Below are 14,429 nucleotides of genomic sequence, written 5' to 3'. Positions count from 1 at the left end.
AAACTGAAAGGGAGTGATTGGCTGAAAGCCACTGCACAGCTGAGATGGGATGGAAGCCTCATTCCCCAAAACTAGTCTGTTCCGGTGCACAGGGTAAGTAAAGAAAAACATATGGCTGACTGGGAAAGGTAAGTAAAGAAAAACATACACCTTGTGCTGATCTCTACACCAGTTCTTTTGCTGGAGGAGATCTGAAGAGCCTGCTGGGGATATGTCACGACTGGGGTGGCGGTTTAGGTATGGTGGGTGCCAGTGTCACCAAGATCCACTCCTGCTTGCTTACCATGTTCCCTTACCATGAGGAAGTCTCTGCAACTGCCCCACCCCCCCCCCCGATACAGTGTGAGTTCCTTTAGCCCTGCTGCATCTTCAGGGGGTTTAGTTAGGATTGGGCTGTTCGAGGACGAGAATTACCCATCCTTAGAATGGATAGGCAGGATAGATAGACTGGGGTATGATGTCCTTCTGTGAAGCAAGGTCGGGCTGCATGGCTTTGGATCCAGGGGAAAAAGGTAGGGGAACATAGCCAAAAGCAAGCAGAGAAAATTGCTTCTCTGAAGTTGGAGGCAAGACAGCAAGAGGCCCTCCAAAAAATTAAAACCTCACAAAGATGGATGGAGCAGAAGTCTCTTCCTGGGTGACCTTGGGCCAGTCACTCGCTCTCAGCCTCACTTACCTCACAAGGTTGTTGTGAGGAGAAAAGGAGGGAAGGAACCATGTACAACACCTGGAGCTCCTTGAAGGAAGGGTGGTATAAAAATGTGAAGAATGAATGAATGAATGACACAGGTAGTGTGGATGCCTTCAGTGGGAAGAGAATGCCAATATTCTGCTCCCAGAATGGAAGTACGAACTATAGGACTCATAGCTATAGGACTCTGTACAAAGAATATGTTGACATTCCTGGGTGAATAATGGTATCAGGAACTGATCCTGTGTGTGCAGCCAGGAGTTTCTTGGACTTCATGGAGTTAACGTGTGTCCTTCCAGGAAGGCACAAAGGTTTAACTGCACCCCAATCAGAAAGGTTTCTGAAGGTAGAAAAGATATGGCAAGGTGTGGGTTTCACCCTTGCTTAGGTCTTTGGTGGGAGAGATCCCAGAGAAGGATTCTGAAAAACAGTCCAGGTGGCCAGGTCTCTTGACAGTTGAGCTTATATGGGCAAAAAAGTCACTTCCTGTTTCTCTTCGGAAACCAGAAGTTGCTATTTTTGGCCTTTTTGGCCATTTTGAAGCCCGCAGAGGCTGCAGGTGGATGCATGTGGCCTCTGCAGACTTCCAAAAGTCCTGCGGAGGCGACCGGAGCACACCTATATTTTCTTTTGTCTGTCCTGAACTGATGTTCTAAAATTATATGAGAGAGATATCCCAGAGTTCTCAATGGGTAGAGGTGGGAGAAAACTGTTAACAAAATAAAGGCCACAATCCTATCTATACTTACCTGGGAGTAAGCCCCATTGACTATAATGGAACTTACTTCTGAGTAGACATGCATAGGATTGGGTTCTAAAAACATATAAAACCACTTTCTGCGCTTCTCATTTTTGTAAAAAAATCTTGAAATTTGCAAAAAAACAACCCATTTTTTAATTGTTTTTATTTACTGTTTAATGGGGGTTGTATGGATAATATCGGTGTTTGCTTCTGCTGCCACTATGCCACCTATATCACCTACTTAATACACTTTTAAAGTGAATATAATTTATAGTCATAATGTAAATCTTGAATAAAAACGCATAATGCCGCATTCTGCACTTCTGACTTTGAAAAACCCTGAAATCTGTGGAAAAAATTAAACCGTTTTCTTCCATCTCTATCAATGGGCTGATTTGGACAATATTCCCACGCACTACAAACCAGGAGCAAGTGTGCACATTACTATGTAAGGAGAGCAAGTCAAGTGAGGTGTGGGGCGAGGGGAGATGTGTGCATTTACAACTGATTTCATTGCAGGCTGGACTATTGTCCAAACTCGTAACTATGAAATCTTGTACTCATGTGAACAGATGGAAAAGGCATTTACCAAAGGCAGGCCAACATGATGAGATTATGAGATGGTTTCATTCAATAGCTAGCTATTGTCTGTTTGCAATCTCTCTTGGTTTTCGCTCCGTATATTTAAACTGTAAATGCTAACATCGCCTGATGTGCCTAATACATGCTTTATTGGGTTAAATGAAAGCTTGTTTGCAAAGTGCCTGACCCTCTTTATCCACTGTATAAATGATGCACATTCTTTTGATGGTATTAGAGTTTATTGACTGATGGCAATGGAAATTCTCCAGATACTTGCAGTTTCCTGATACAGGAATGGAAACTTGGTGCAACACTCTCTGGTTATTGTTTTAAAAGGTGTTAATTCACAGACTGGGTTTCAGACTCTATTGGAGATTCTTACTGAAGTGGTAATATTCACTTCTGAATATGAAGTCTTATTAATGAAATTTGGATGCATACACCCATATGTTCAGTTTGCTAAATGTTCAACTTGAGGCACTGAGCAGCCATGTGAACCTACAAAGCTATGAAGAAACTGAAAATGAAATTTGATAGCACGCAGCAAACGCAGGACTGTGTTTGCAACATAATATGAATACAGAGATAGGGGGTGTTTCTCCAAACCCCTGGTTTCTCCAAACCCACCCTTGGTCTAATTGGCTTGAAATTCCTTCCCCAAATCAGTTGGCAGTGATGCTGCTGTGGAGAGTAGGGGGGCCCAGGGATGGGGGGCCCCGCAAAAGTGTTTTGCATTGAGCCCTGAAGTTCCTAAGGCCGACCCTGAAAGTGAGGGGTGATATTTTTTGTCAATCTCACTTTCCCACTGCAGTCCCTGGAAATCTGCTGCTGAGGCTCTCCTAACCCTTATGACCATCAGGTTACTATTAGAAGAACCCACATGTTAGTGGATTGAGATCCAATCACTCTCTTTACCTATCTTTCTATCGAACAGCTTCAAATGTGTGCAACTGGATGTTTCAAGGTTACTGAAGACCTTTGCTTTGTCAAAGCTTGCTTGAAAGAAGCAAGGCTCAAGCAAGCAGAGAAAAACCAGACATTTTTAGCTAGATCTACAGGTCTTTTAGGGGGACCAGACTGGCCAGCAAAGCTACTGTCATGAGAAAAAAGTGAGGTTAAATTATCTTACTTGAAGATGTTCATGCACACTTACTTCCCTTACTTATACAGCATGTTCAGATCTAGTGAGATTTGCTGGAATCAAACTTGTAACATTCTGAACAGTCCAGTCCTCCTCTAGAAGAGGCTATAGAGGAAAATTAGTTTGATCAGAGGATGTATGCCTCCCTGTCAGGCACACACTCTTGAGAAATACAAGCCCCAGAGTTCCTTAGTTCTTGCCAGCATTTCCTGTGTCTATTGGAATCAACTGTGCATGGCCACAGAAGAAGTGTTGTAATGGTCAGGACCACTAAGCTCTCAGGATGGTCGGAATGAATGGTGCTGATAGGATATATAGGCCCCAGGACATATGTGGCATATGAGTTGGACTCGGGTTCCCAGAGTGCACAGCAGAACCGACATATGATCCCTGAGCCAAGCAGCTATATAAATATGGCAGAGCACTCCAACAAGCACTCCCTGCCTGCAGACTGAATGGGGAAAGCATCAAGGTGCCAACTCTTGCCAGAGGGCAGTTTACAGGCACAAGGTTGCATTGTCTAACACTGGGTGAACTGGGACCTCCTCAGCTGCCACTTTGCAGCAGCAGCTGGTGATGGAAGAAACTTCCTTCAGGAACAGTGGCCAAGCATGCACTACTGAAGGCACTGCTTTTTTCTATAGGTTCTATGATGCACATGCACCATCACATTCCTCACAGCATCCCCAATGGTAGCGGAGAGAGACAAAGCATTTGCAAAAATTATGTTTCTTTACAGGATGTCCCTCAGCTGGCCCATCTATGAGGCCAACTGAAGCTGTTGCCTCAGGCAGCAGATTGGTGAGGGGCACCTATCTCTCTCCACCTCCTTTCTACCACTGCTCCTTCTTATCCTTCTACTCTATGGAATAGAAATAGAAGAGGGGAACAGTAAGGAAGCGGAAATATTGAGGGGAGGAGAGTGTTGAGTTAGAACACTGGAGAGTGGGAGCAGCAGAGGCTGGCACATCATCATCATCAAGAGGGGCAACATTTGACATGCCAGCTCAGGCATCAGGAGGTCTTGGCCTGGCCCTGGGAAGCCCCACAGTAGCACAGAAGTGCATACCAACCTACCATTGAAACCCAGAAAAATATAGAAAAGGCCAGTAAATTCTAGCAATGGTACAGGGACAATTCAGGGGGACTTCCAAAATTTTTGGTAGGTTTGAAAAAAAGATCTAGACTAGAGATTCCCTAAATAGTGGGTGTCACCCTTTTTAGAAACATCCCAGCCTTTGCCATAACACCAAATGTCAAGGGAACTTCCAGAAAAACAACCCAAATTAGTAAGCCTTGCAGACGAACTCTTCAGCTAATTTTCTCCATTCTAGCTTGAGTTCTTAGTGGGGTGACTGGAGGTGAGCACAGGCAAACACTCTTCAGGTGAGTTTAATCGGTCTGAGCACTTCTGAAAGATGCTTTGGGCCCTGACCTAGTCTGAAGACGCAACGTCTCTTCCCAAAAGGGGGGGCTTGTGCCTTTCCAGGTTATGTTCTCCACAACCCTCCTGCTGACGTAGGAGACCTGAAAAGTCTTCTTAAAAAAGGGAACGAAGCAAATGAAAGCACCTGACTGGTGCTCCTGCCAAGACTGTCTAGATACCTTCCTATTCTTAGGTAAGACTGTGCACTAATGCAGTGTGATGCAAATGTCAGATTCGATTAGCCGCTGAAAGAAAGGCAGTTAAAAGCAACCAGGCTCTGCAGACAATGGTAAACAACAAACATTCCACCATCAGCACGTCCCTGCCATGAGGTCAATCAGGCTGTTAGTCCGTTCCCTCATTCAAGCACCAACAATTCTTACTCTTTTCTTTGCACATTTTAATCATCCAAACAAACTTGATCAAGGACAGTTTAATAACCAATTTAATACCCAATGGAGGAACGGAATGACAAATTAATAGGCATTCAGCAAGGACACGCACAAATGTCATTGCAAAGCATTTAATGCAAGCCATGTCTTCTTGCAGGTCATCAGAAAATGTGAATGGCAATTAATTGCCCGCCTTTGAAGGGATGGTAGGTGGGCTTGACTTTTTGACTTGTTCCTTTTTAGTTCACGCAGTCAATGTCAGCGTCTCCCTAAACAAATCAACACAGAAAATTGTCCAGTGGATTAATGCTGAATACCATATTAAAATTGCTTGCCAAGCGCAGCTTCCAACCTGCAGGTGACTGGCTGGCTTGCTACCCATGTCCACTGTCACAGGGTGCCAGGTTCAAAGTGATGTTGTTGCTGGCTACTGGCATGAACATTTGCATCACCGGGTAATTATTTCTAGCACAAATAATTACTGCTGACCAGGAGGTTCATTCACCTCCTTGTTTGGAATGCCTGATTGTACAATACTCCAGCTTTTTCCTTAATTGACACCGTTAAGCATGTCCAAGAGGTCTTTGGAATTTACCACTGTGGTTTTGAGGTCTTGCCCTATGGTAAGACTTCTCCTGAATGATTCTTCTATCCTAACTTCATTGCTGGCTTACTTCTGGTGCCTCATTTCTCTTTTCTCTGGTCCCTTTGTTTACTCTTCTCCTTGTTCCCAGTCTTGGCTTGCCACATCTTCCCACTGCACAAATGCTTTTGATTTTATTAGCTTTGCCTGATTCCTTGTGATGATGCATCCCTGGATTGATTTGCCCACCCAAATTTGGTTGTGATTTATACCCCTCTTACCCCTGGGGGCTGGGGATAAGAATAGACCCTCAGTTTGGCTGTACTTGTCGTAAGAGGCGACTAAACAGCCACCGGGTAGATGGGACTCCTTAGCCTGGGAAGGCAGCTCATCTAAGAGAAGGAAAACTCTGATCCCAAACCTCCACTGCCTTGTGGCTACATCCAGTTATGGAAAAGGCTTCAGGAGTCAACCTCGAGGCAAAATCCAGAGCCGGAGTCCCTGAGGCAGTTCATGGCTGAACACAGTCACGTTCTGGCAACTCCTGCGACGCCGCTGGAACCAACCGTATTGGCTTCTGCCTTTCCATTGGATCATTTCAGCGACGTGGAGGGGGGGATCTGCTGCATGGGTAACAGTCTATCCTCCATATCTACTCTACCCAGGCTTCGCGCACTGGAGAGGACAATCTGTTCCATAACCACTATTCAGAGTGCGATACCATAGTATTACGAGACTGAAAGATGCCAACTATACCCCTGTTTGTTCCTGTGTCATTACAATGGTGCAGCCATTCCTTTGAATATACCACAGCAAGACTGAGTACCACAGTAATTAATGGATCCTCTCCTATTGTAGGGCATCAACATGAGCACACATTACTTTTGTTTTTTGCTATTTTATCACTGCATTGTTTATATATATTACAGCCCAATCTTATTCAGTGCTGGTGCAAATTCAGTGATGGCACACGGCCCATGCTGAATCCAGCACTGAAATTGGGCAGGCCAGAGGTCTACTTGGGGTAAGGGAACATTTGTTCCTTTACCCAGTGTTGACCCGCAGTCTGCCAATGAGGCTACTTAGATCTGTGCCAGCTAAATTGCTGATGCAAATCCAAGTAGCCCTGTGCAGGGCTTTCAGGTCTGGGATGGAGGTTAGGATATGGTGGAGGTCTCCTCCGCCATCCTTGCCCCCTCCTAGGTCTGAACCGCCCACTCTCCACACACTCCCTGTAACGCTCCCTCCCCACCTCCATTTCTCCCTCCTGCTGCCCTGCCCCTCCACTGCCTGGCACAGCACTTACCTGCTGCAGTGGTCGTTGGGCTGGATTCATTGCCAGCAGGATGGCACAGACCTTTCCACCAGCGCTGCCTACTCCCAAGTCATCATAATTGTGCTTTATGGCACATTTGCATTGGCACTAGCCCAGATTAGGATTGGGTTGTAAAATAAATACATGTATTAAATAAAGACTGCTCCTGGTATGGAAAGAGGGGAAGAGGATACCTTGAAGAACTGTATCATCCACTAAAGATGTAAATAGCTGTTTTCAGAATATTTCATATTTTCCCAGTTGCGCACTAGAGTGTCAAATATTGCATAGGAAATCTTGCACAATGTTGCTTCCTGTTGGCAAAACATCTATGAAATGCTTTTCACAACTCCTGATGAATACTTTACGTTTAGTTTTCCAATCCAATATTCCTTGGGCACCTGAGAAAAAGATGTGATTCGTGTCAAGTTCCTGGGGGAAAGCCTGGCCTTTGGGATGTGTTACCTTACTATCAAGTCTGCTAAGTAGCTTTTTGTAGAAGTGAGACTAGAAACAAGTTTTCAGTTCTCTCTTGAATAGAGAGCATCTGCTTCCGACACAAGAGAATAACATTTTCTGAGTAAACAGCAGCTTCACAGCAGAGGAAGAGATGGTTCCCCATGACAGTTCACTCAATAGATAGAATAACTTCGTGATGAAGCAACAACAGATTGTTCAATGATCTCCAGTGACCCAGTTTAGTTATGAAATACAGAGGCAACGTTTGGTTGGAGTCCAATGGCACCATCACAAATATACAGTAGCATAGCAAGGGGGCCTGGTACCCGGGGCTCTGTGATGTGATGATGCCCCCCTTGTCACTGTGTCACCACTGTGTTTGCGCAATCACCTTCTCCCCCATTCATGCATAGCCCTGATCCTGGAAACGGCTCCATTCGGAGTTGTACAAGGCCTCGGGTGGGCAGGAGGGCCCATTTTGTGGCATTTGCTGTTCAACAATGGTAAGCTCTGTCACCTCCTCCCCCCAACAGATGGGCGCTGTCACCTCCTCCCCCCCCGATGGGTGTAAAACTGCCACTCTGCTGTGGGGGTGCATGCACCCCCAAGCCCCAGCCTAGCTATGCTACTGAACATATATACTTAGAGCCCAGTCCTATCCCTTCCCATGCTACAGCATGCAGCTGCACCAAAAAGGCATGCACTACCTTTGTAGTGGTAGTAATCTGTGTTAGTGGTGGTAATCTGAAAGAAAACTGGGGGTAAGTAAAAACATGTTAATTTACCTTCATGTAAGCCTTCTGGCTACCAGTGGGTCTCCCTGGACAGACATACTGCACCAATTTTGGTGTCATATGTCCAAGGAGAGAAAAGGGGCAAGGAAGTTTTGAAAAGAGGGGGAAAGATCCAGCTGCTTCCTTCTCCTCCCTGCCCCCATTTCCTCCCACTTTCCACCCACAGACCACCCCCTGCACTGACTGATCTGCATCAGGGCAGGTTGCTGGCTGCTGCAGTGGGCCTCCAATGCTGCCTCAGCTCAAAAATGGCTACTAGCAGCGCATGCCACAGTCCTGAGGCTGCTTGAGCAACTACAATAGAAACAGTATTCTCTTCAAGCAGTCATTCTAGGGAAACCTGCATTCCACTTGGAGGATGCTTCCCCCATCGTAAAAGTCAGAAGCTGGTCAGATGACTGCTCAAGGATTCCAGACAAAGTGACTTCCCATTTGTCGGCTTCTAAATTGTGCCTCCAGTTCAACCCTTTCCGTGGGCTCTCAGCCCAGCTCATTATCTTTCAAGTGACTGATCTCTGTGCCCACTGCAGACTTTCCACAAATGCCTCATAATTCCCACCCAGCGAGTCTTTTCAAGCACATTGTGAACGCCTCTCCTTCAGCATCTCCACTTTTAAAGCAACATAATGGTCCCATTATGAATGGTTGCCCTAAGTGGTCTTAAGGACAATTTAGCCTCAATTTAGAATTCCCCTTAATGTCCTTTTGGAATGGGGGAATGACAGCACATTCCCATTCATCTTCATTCAGTCTGCTGGGAAATGTGAAGGTTGTCTGTAAAACAATTTTCCTATTTAGTTCAATAATCACTGAGAGGTTTCAACCACCATCTCACTTAATGGAGCCACAAATCTATTACCTAAGAGTGCTCTGACCATTATATGAGAAGCACCAGTGCAAAAAGTAGCAGAGAGTCACTGTAACCCACTGCAATTCAGTAGTGCATACTTTCCCCCCCCCCCCCAGTCTTAAGAAAAATTGAGTCATGGGGTGTTGTAATTCTTTGTAGTAGAAGCCTTGCATTGGGGTGGGGGTGGAGGTTTAGGTTCTTAACCTCTCCCCTCTCTTCTTTGGCTCTTTACACAGTTTAAAGAAAGGTCCCTGCCTCCAAAGGGCTTACATTCAAGATACCGACAAGAAGAAGACAACAGAGAGAGGGAAGAGGGATAAAGGCAGTATCAAACAGGAAATATATGCAGTTGTTCTAGTTTTATACTTACTTACAGTAGGGAATGGTGATTAAAGTGTAGTGCCACCTCCAAGCTGCTTCCCCCCCCCCATGAGGGAAAAGACATGGGTGCCATTCGCCATCTTCATGTCTTGTGGAACTGAATTCCACATGTTAAATATAAGATTCCATAAAGTGTCATCAATTCCACAAAGTGCATCCCAATCCTAAAAAATTCTCCCACACAGATGCAGCAATGCCAGTGCCCCATCCTTCAAGGAAAACTGTAGTCTGGGGGTCTCCTCAAGATAAAGGGACATTTGTCCCCGTGAAAGCCCTATCCACAGCAATGGGTCTACTTGGACCTGCACCTGCTAGATCACTGGTGCAAGACCAAATAGATCCATGTCAGCAGATCTCGCCCAAGAAGGGGAATACGGTATAGTGCTCATCAGCGCCACTAATCGTGCCGCCTTGTGACCCAATCTGCCCCCATCATCACCATCTTCCATCCTGTTACCCCCCCACCCCTCCACTCCCTCCCCCACCCCTCTGCTGCCCAGTGCAGCCCTTACCTGCTCCGGTGTGGGTCGAGGCTTCCACTAGCACCTATGGTCCAGCTCAGACCTTCCTGCCAGCCATGAACTCTGATGCACTTTATGGTGCTTTTGCAACGCCAGTGAATAATAATAATAAATAATAATATACAGTATTTATATACCGCCTTTCTTGGTCTTTATTCAAGACTTTATTCAAGGCGGTTTACACAGGCAGGCTTATTAAATCCACGCAGGGATTTTTACAAATTGAAAGAAGGTTCTCTCTTTCAAGAACCACCACATTCAAGCTGTTACACTCCGATCTGGTTTAACATTCTGGCCTCCATCCTCCCACGCTCCGAGCAGATGGAACAGCTCAGCTGCAGCTTGCCAGCTGCTTCAAGGTCGCACGGTGCCGGTGGCCTCGAACTGGCGACCTTGTGGATGTTAATCTTCAGGCAAATGGAGGCTCTACCCTCTAGACCAGACCTCCTGCCCTGACCAGTGAAGCATGTGTTCCGCCAGCAGACGGGCACCTTAGGATTGTGCAGTAAATTTCATATTGCCCTGCACAGTGGGCTTAGGAGTGCCAAACCATGGGGGGAGAAGAGAAAGTCCTAGAGCAATGGCCTTCATGGTGTGCTCGGGGGCTCCTTGGAAGCTTAGCAGGCATCCCTCAAAGGAGAAGACCAGTAATTGTGGACAATCTTTCTTAAACGACAGCATGCCTACCACAGCAGAATGTCCCCTGCGATTTCCAATCCCAAGGGCTAGGGACTATTTCAGATGCACTCTCAGCTCAGGCCCAGATCAATGAGCCCCTGAGGCCTGACCAGCACACTGAGTGTACAGAATGTGTGCTCTTGAATGCTTCCCAGAATCCTATACAACACACAGGGCTTTGAGCCGGATACATTTTCCTGAACACAGAGGGTTTGAAACAGACTGTCCTAGGATTAAAATAAAGGCTCTTCCTTTTATCTTTTCAGCTGCTGATCACTGAAATGATACTATTTTGTATCCTACTGCAAATTAGGCGAATTCTCTTTGAACTTCAAAACCAGGCACGTTTTGTCTCACTTCTTCTCCAAATGACCCCGTTAGCATGGCTGTCGAACTATCCTAGAGACCAAGTCTTGGAAGCTCGACACCCCTATTGTCATAATTCAAAGCGACGGTTTAAAATGCTGAGGCCTAACACGTGTACACTCTAGTCCCTGAAAATTACCATATATGACTCAGAAAAATAAACAAGAACTCAGGGCTAGCCCCCTCCCCTTAATCTGGTGATGTGTCAAATTCTGCTCCTCCCCCTGCAGTGGAAAAGGAAGGAGACAAAGAGGAAGTGTGGATGAGAGGGCCAGGTTATTAATTTATTTTTTCCCTACATTTTTATTAAGTTGAGCAATGATTTGAACATGACTTGATTTTACTACAACCCAATGTGCTACCCAGCACACCACTCTGGCTCAGGGGAACGGTGTGCATTGGCAATGGCTAGAGCAGTAGTTCTCAGACGTTTAGCGTCAGGACACACTTTTTAGGATGAGAATCTGTTAGGACCCTTCGGAAGTGATGTCATGACCAGAAATGACATTATCAAGCAGGAAAATTTTTAACAATCTTAGGCTGGAATCCTACCCACACTTACCCAGGAGTGACTATCATTGTTAAGAGCATATACATAGTAACCTGTTAAAAGTATAGATCTGGAACATCTCCCCAAATGCAGTCACATACCGGTCTAAGATATGAAAAATAAAATATTGAAATGAATGGGGACCCACCTGAAATTGGCTCGTAACCCACCTCAAGGGTCCCGACCCACAATTTGAGAATCTGGGCTAGAGAATCTGTACTCTGTCACCTATCACCAAATCCCAACCTTGCTTTTGTTAATTCTGTTTACTCATCACCAGCTCTTCCTAGTGAGCTCCCATTTGAAGCTGATTTATTTATTTATTTTTCCACATGTCTGTACCACCCTTCCTCTGAGGAGCTCCGGGAGGTGTACAAGGTTCCCCCTTCCTTTTGTCCTCACAACAACCCTGTGAGGTAAGTAAGACTGAGAAATAGTGACTGGCCCAGGGTCACCCAGGAAGCTGAGTGAGGACTTAAATCCGGATCTTCCAGATCTAAGTTCAAATTTCAAACCACTACACTAGTTGAAATGTTCTCCTATCTGCCAATCTGCTCCCTGAGGCAATTGCCTCATTTGGCTTCATTTGGACCGTCCCTGCGTGGACTTGAAAAGACTGTATCTGATTTGAGAAAAGACTCCACCTTATCTGTTATTCAAAGGGGAAAGAATGCATACCCTGAGTCATAAATAAACAGTGTAAAAAGATTAGCCACTGAGGCACGGTTTCATTTATCACAGGATGACCAAATCAACTGCACAGTAAGACACCAGGGGGGAAGTACAAGAAGTACAAGAGCTTTACAAAGTGTGGTGTTAAACTGCACTTGATTCTTATCACATTACTGTCTGGAGCATCACAGCAGTCTTATCAGTTTCCTTTGTTAAAAGGACACGTTACTAATAGCTCGATTCAACACTATGCCTTTTAAAAATGGCTTTGCCTTTGGAAAATGTGACCTGCATCAGAAGGAAGGTGTGCAAATTTTTCTCTTGGGTTCTGGCCCAATCCCACTGGTAGAAAAGGCCATCTGCACCAGTGTTATCTTTCTTTACTGGTTGAAGATACAATTCTAGAGCATTATTAACTACATTTTAATCCCTTGCTTTCTTCAGGGATTTCAAGGTGGTATGCATGGTTCTCTCCTACATTTCTATTTCATCCTTATGACAACCCTGTGAGGGAGGTTGGAGTGGCTAGCCCAGGGTCAGCTAATGAGTTTCATGGTCGAATAGGCATTTGGAACAACTGAATCCTGATCAACACTCTAATCACTGATGCACATCAAATAAAATAAAATAAAAAGATGTGAGGATCTTGTCATACATTATTGCATTGCCATGCCTCTGCAATGCTCAGCATATTTACCAGGGAGAAAGTACCACTGAACTTAACAGCACAATCCTAGGCATGTCTAGGAAGTAAGTCCCATTGTGTTCAGTGGGGCTTACTCCTGGGAAAGGATGTACAGAGTTGCGGGGCCTCACTTCTGAGCAAACATGCAGAAGATTGTGCTTTACTAGATATATTACATTATGCAGCTGGTCAGGTCTTTTGTCTCTTATCTGTTCTTAAATGAAACTAAAGAGTTTTGCAGCACTTTGACACTTGCTCAAGACTTGGTGCCATTTTGATTGGCTCCAGCCACAGTCATTAGACTGTAACTTTTGGATCTTTGATCATGGCTTAGCAGAGTTACCTACCTGGGATAGGGTCAGGTGACTCAAGTTCGAGTTGTGAAAATCAGTGTTTTTTTCTGATTCCTGGAGACTTGGGTCACCTGCGCTGATGACTTAGGCATTGACTCAAGTCTGAGGCCACTTAACTTGGCACTGATTACCTCCGCATGCCCATTGCAGCCTGCCTGGGTGTACTTGCTTACTTTTTTGTGACGGTAAGCCATGTTCAGACCAGGAAGCAGCAGGGAAGTTCCAACCAGGAAGCAGGGAAGGGTTCATGTTTTGCTCTTGCTTGGGGGGAAGGTAGGAGCAGACTCTCTTGCTGGTCTTTGATAGGGACCAATGATCATTGGACGAAGGATGGGTGGTCTGATTTTTTTCTTTGGATGAGTTGAGGGTGGAAGTTGAGGAGGGTGGAGTTGAGGAGATCAAGGGGGTTCTTGCCTTAGAATTGGCTGGAGAAGCCCAGGAAGGGAGGCAGGGAAGCTGGAGGGGGGCAGTTTGTAGCTATCACACTTTCCAATGCATGGCTCCTCATGGCTCCTTTGTTACTTGAGAGGAGGAAACCTCATTGAATGACTGGTGCAAATGAAACTACTTCTGAGTAGAGCTGAAAAGGATTGGGTTGTTCCGATAAGCCTCACATCTGCTGCGCATGACCCTCCTCCTTCTTGCTGCTTCTGTCCCCGCTCTCACACAGTCCCTCCCACCCCCCTCCTGCCTTGTTTATAGATGGGATGGGGACATTAGGGGAGTTTTAAAGAGAAGTCTGACACGCACACAGCCTGGCAGCAGCCCCATTTTTTTCCACAGCTGGGTTTTTAAAGGGATTTGAGTCCCTTTTAAAAGAGACTTGAGACCCTTTAAAAGACTCAAGACTTGAGTCTTTTCAAGTCACAAAAACGCTCTGGGCAGTTTGGAAAGTGCCCCCATGATGACTTGCAAATAAGTCGAGTCACAGGGGGCAGAGATTCTGCAACCTACGATTCTGTGGCCCTCGATAGAACACCTTTACCTATCTGACCTTTAATATACCATGCTGCTTTGCCTGGCAGCTTGAAATCCTGCGTTGGCTGTGCTGTTGTACACCCGGGTTGTTTTCTTTCTGTGAGTCATCGGCGAATTGCCTGGGCAATTTATTGTGTGGTGTTCCTAGGCTATTCTAAGAGAACTTGTCTATTTCACTTAATTACATCCCCTTCTATCCTTACACACCTGCTGCAAAGCTTCAGCGATAGGAGAACGAGATGATGAGAAGCCATTCTGTAGGCAGTCACT

The sequence above is a fragment of the Tiliqua scincoides genome, chromosome 6, assembly GCF_035046505.1.
Source record: "Tiliqua scincoides isolate rTilSci1 chromosome 6, rTilSci1.hap2, whole genome shotgun sequence".
Taxonomy (NCBI): domain Eukaryota; kingdom Metazoa; phylum Chordata; class Lepidosauria; order Squamata; family Scincidae; genus Tiliqua; species Tiliqua scincoides.
The sequence above is the reverse complement of the archived record's forward strand: the minus strand, read 5'-3'. Positions refer to the sequence as shown.